Here is a 5064-nt window from a genome sequence, read left to right on the forward strand (position 1 = left end):
TCTTTCACCCTTGGGAGGGGTGTTAGGTTAAGGGCAAAGCACATCTTGTTGAATCGGACCTTCAACATTTCACCTTCTTCAAAGGGTATTCCATGAATACGGAGATCACACGCAATGTCCGCTTTGGCGCGCTCAACACATTGTGTGCTTAGATCTCTAACTTGCGCACGTATTTCTTGCATACCATGTACCTCATTTTTGAGTTTGATAATTTGCTGCTCCATTTCGTGGATTACCTCACGCGCCTTTTCCAATTGCAGGACACGTTCAGTGAGTTTCTTCACATCTACTGCCATACCAAGAATTTGATTGGTCATAGCTGTGAACTTTTCCTCTATGGCCTGCAATACACCCTCAGACTTTAACGTATTTGCCGTGATTAGTTCAGCCTGCTTAGCAAACATTCTGTCCAGGGCTTTCTGAATATTTTCTGGTATTTCCTCAGAACTCTTCGAGCCCTTGAGATCAGTTCCAGATTTTTCTCGCAGACGTTTTGAAACTGGAGCCATGTTCAAAACGTTTTTCCGTTACGGTGCTGCTTGAAATACTGCTTTAAACTGCTTGAAATACTGCTTTGCCGACTCTTTACAATGCGTTGCCAATAACTTTGCTGTCTGCACTGCTTGCAACCTTTTATTGGGTATGGCTACGTTATTCTCTCAGTGACTCCGAAAGATCAAATGCTGGTTTACAGAGAGTGGTTCAGAACAATAACAAATATTCTTCTTCCACAGCACAACCAATAACAAATATTTTTCCACTGTATTTTATTAAAATTGGCTTTGTAGCGTTATCTTCAATTATTTCCACCGTCAATTGTTGTCTTTCAATGCGTACACAGTTTATGATGTGAACAAAACACTCTATTTAATAAATAATAGTGTATCACTTGAGTTTTCACGATTTTGTTCCTCTGTATGTTGTACACGACTTGCTTGCTTGCTTGCTCTTTTTATATTTCATTACGCCTATTAGTCTCGTCGTCGGCTGCGAAGTGGAATCCTTGCGAGTGTCGGCGCTAAACTGTGACTGCAGGACAGCATCAACAGGGCTGAAGCTGGCCGAGGTCCAGTGCATCGTCATTCTGGATGTGACGGATTTTTTGGCCACGAGTTGCCCGGCTAACCTTGGAGCTGGAGTGTGTAGCTATATGTGGCATAAATTTCATTGCATTTACCCAGTAATATTTCACACAAATACTAACCCGAAAATTACATATATTTTTTGTTTGTATGACCTTATTTGTATAACAAAGAATGGCTCCCCCTGTTTGATTTAAATGTACTCAGAAATTTGACCGGTGTGGTTCTATGGTTGTGCTTACTGAATGTATGTAATGTATGGTGTAAGAATCGTAAATTGGCTCCAAAGCAACGTTATTAAAGTAGAAACAAAATTAAATTTTGAATTGGAATACGATGGAGTAAACACTCCGGCCACCTGCCACCTGCCACCTTCCACTTGCCACCTGTATTATGTTCCCCTTAGAGGTGCACGCTATCAGTGGGCAACTGCTCCACGCCATCAACGAATATCATTGTTATGCCCAAAAATGGTCGCAAGTTTTCGGGAACATGGTAGTTGTCGACTCCAAAGATACACAGACACTGCCGGCCCGATGAGAGGGGCCTAATCAGTCTAGAGACCAATTGCGTCATTTGAGTTTGGTTGGCGCGACGGCGCTGCAGGGTGGCCATGGCGGCGGGCCAGCGCTCCTCGTGGCAATGCTCCACCATCGTGTTGAGCAAGTGCATTGGACAGCCGCTGGCTCGCAGGCTGTTTCTGACCAAAAAGTGCATCTCGTTGTCCGGCGTGGAGACCACACTACTCCAGTTGTTCACCCGTGCCGTGGGCAGGCCGGCGCACCAGTGGGACACCGCGTAGCCGTCGAGCTGGTTCCCAACGTTGCGCATAATGGGACTGGTTGAGCGCAGTGCTGCCAAGTAGTACTGCAGCAACTCCAGCTCCCGAATCTGGACCCCGATTCGTATCTCGTGATCCACCTGGGTGTGCTTGAGCACTGCTATCTCCGTCGCCTGGTCCTGCACAATCTTCCGCAGCTCGATGATACAGTTGTGGTCGGGCAGCTCGTCCTTGGGCACCTTCATAAGGCAGTTCTTGCACTCCACTATGGCCTTGGGGTTGAACTGGCAGATAAGCACGTGGGCGCGGTAGTCGTCCAGCGACAGTATCAAAGGGCAGTCGTTCTCCGAGAAGGGGCACCGGATCTGGAGGCGCCCGAGCATGTTGCGCATGAGCCGCGAGGCCGGCGCTAGGTGGCTCGGCAACAGTTCGGACCGGTCCACGGGGCACTGTTTCTTTAGCAGCATCCACTTCTCGATGCAGACCCTGCAGAAGGCGTGCTCACAGTGGAGCGATTGCACAGGCGTCTCGAGCACATCGGTACAGATCGGACAAATCAACTCCTCATCGACATGGCCGATAATGTAGTTAATATCGAACCCCATGACTGATTGGATACTGCTCCTGCATGAGGGAAGAGCATTGGATTTATTTGGCAAGTGCGCGACCTTACCAATGTCTGAGCTTACCTTACCACAGAAAATGTTTTAGATATGAATGATTCGACGAGGTTTTTCAAACTGTGATTTTTTTGATACCCGAATAATGTGAACTGCTGATTTTTAAATAGAAACCAACTCTCCAATGGTTGCTTATCAAATGATTTGAAATGTTTACTCCGATCCGATCTCATCTGTAGTACAAACAGCATTCATTGCGTTTCCTTTCAATCGAGCCCCCCTTCAATTCCAATTCAAGGGCTACTGAAACCGACTAACAACAAACAGTAAACAAAGAGCTATCGTATCCATCCGTTTCCACTCCTGTTTGCCTTCCAGGCAGTGGGGGGATAGTTTCTTGAGGTACTTGCATATACATAGTGTGGTCGTAAACCCTTTGCATATTTATGCAAATTGGAAAACTTATGGTACAACAAGCTAGAACGATGCCGAGCCCACGTCCACTTGGGCAAAACAAATTTCTGAAACTTATCAAGTGAATTTTAACAAATTAACTGCAAATGCAGAGACATGGGCAAACAAATAAACTCTCCGTCTCCATCTCCGTCTCCATCTCCGCCTCCGCCTCGGCCTCCATCTTCAGCTCAACAATGACCAAATTCTGAACAAACACTCATCAGACATACACAAGCATTATTGTGACAACATATTGCCATGTAAAAATATTTACACTATATCAACCTACTATCGTCTATCGTATATCGTAAATCGTCTATGCACTATATAAATAGGAGAGGGAGTGGTGTGGTGCGGCAGATTCGGTTTTAAATTTCATATGGTTCTGCCATCCGTTTGGATATTAAATTTCATGTTTTCCTTTGCATGGCATTTTCCTATTGTCTGCATTTTTGCACTTGTGTGACAACTAGCGTTGGCTTATGCAGAGTTCTTTGAATTTTAATTTTGTCTCTGTATGCATTGAAAGTGACCAGAGCTTCCAGCTTCTGGCTGCTTATCTCCAAATGCAGCTGTCAGGCGAAACTAGCTTTCTACTCGTAGTTTGGTCTTGCATCCTGGCAAAAGTTATTTTAGCTTCAATAAATATTTAAGGGCTCTGTAAACTTCATAAATATATTGCCCAAGGTGCCTTGAAGCTGTATCGAATAAATCAAATTTGTGATTTTTACATGGCCATCACGAGAAGAGTATGAGTAGATATTCCCTATCTGGCTACCAATTAATTTTCATCACTTTCATTTCAGCAGAAATACCTAAGATTATTTCGTGGTTAAGGTCCATCTGTGACCACTAACCTCTGGCCATAAATTGCGTGACTCGTCCGATTTGCTGTTCCGCTGAGTGCTAACTTCTGAAGCCAAATTGATGTTTGGAATAGCCATGGCAAAGCTTTCTTCTTCAAAGAGTCGCTTGAGGATGAGGCGTTCAAGGATTTTGGAGAAGCCTGTAAGCGGGGTGATGGGTCTGTAGGGACTCAAGCCTATCCACTCGGCTTTCCTGGTTTCCTTAACATAGAGATTTTTGCGCATTTCCAGGACTTTCGGAAGTGGGCCGAACTGCAGAGAGCCGAGTTGCATATCAACAGCAGATACTCGATGGCGGATGTTGGCAGAGATGACGCGATTGTCGATACTGTCGAGACCGGGTGCCTTTTTCGTCTTGAGCTTCTTAATTTCCGATTTGAGTTCCTGGATGGTCACAGGTCTGATTATTTGAGCAGCTTCATCTGGACCGTTTTCTTGTAATACTGCGTTAATTTCTTCTCTGTCTTCTAGGGCTGCCGTGATCTTGGCGTGAAACGTGCTTCCAGGTGCTGCGCAAAGGCCTCAGCTTTTTCCTCCGTAGTTTTGCACCAAGGATCAGCAGGAGCTTGCTGCCTTCCGCCACGTGCCTTCTGACTGGCAGATTTGGAATGGGCTGTCTCTTTGATTGTGTTGGAGCCGCCATAGTTTCTGCATGCTGTACCTATCAGTTTGGTCGTTTGTAGCTTGATCCGTTACTTATTCGTTAGTCAGCTGATTGATAGTGCGTGCAATGAGGGGGTTGGAGCACCTATCTTTGGTTGATTTTGCAGAGAATTCTTTTGATCTTGATCGCTTTCAGCGTTTGCGAGTCAAGATGAAAGTTTTGCGGTCCGTACACTGTGTGCTGGTTACTTGAGGTTTGCGAAGCCAATTCACCTGCAATGTAAATGTTCTTTTCAAGGATAGCCACTGCATCATCTATGTCGTCGCCGTTGTGAAGTTCAGTCTCCAGATGGATTCGCTGTTCTAGGTGAGCTTGAAATCTTCTGATATTGCATTTTTTGGTAATAGTATCTTCTTTTTTCCATATTCAGGTCTCAGGAGGAGTTTAATGATTTGCATGTTGTGATCTGAACCTAAGTCATATGATGTTTCAATGTGAATTAAATTGTGTCTAATACCTTATAAAACCGCAAAGTCTATAGCAGACGGCATATGTCGTCGATTTGAGGGAAATGGGTGGGGGATCCAGTGGCCAGTATGCTTTGGTCGTTTTTCCTGGATGCATTTCAGAAGTGCAGCCCGTCTTCTACACGATC

General features: G+C 45.1%; 1 pseudogene; it reads right to left on the reverse strand.

Moving 5' to 3' along the window:
• Positions 1–1200: 1200 nt before the first annotated feature.
• Positions 1201–2573, reverse strand: LOC113567116 (annotated as a pseudogene).
• Between the last annotated feature and the right edge of the window lie 2491 nt (positions 2574–5064).

Source organism: Drosophila persimilis, unplaced genomic scaffold (genome assembly GCF_003286085.1).
Source record: "Drosophila persimilis strain 14011-0111.01,24,50 unplaced genomic scaffold, DperRS2 tig00001820-arrow-arrow-pilon, whole genome shotgun sequence".
Lineage (NCBI taxonomy): Eukaryota > Metazoa > Arthropoda > Insecta > Diptera > Drosophilidae > Drosophila > Drosophila persimilis.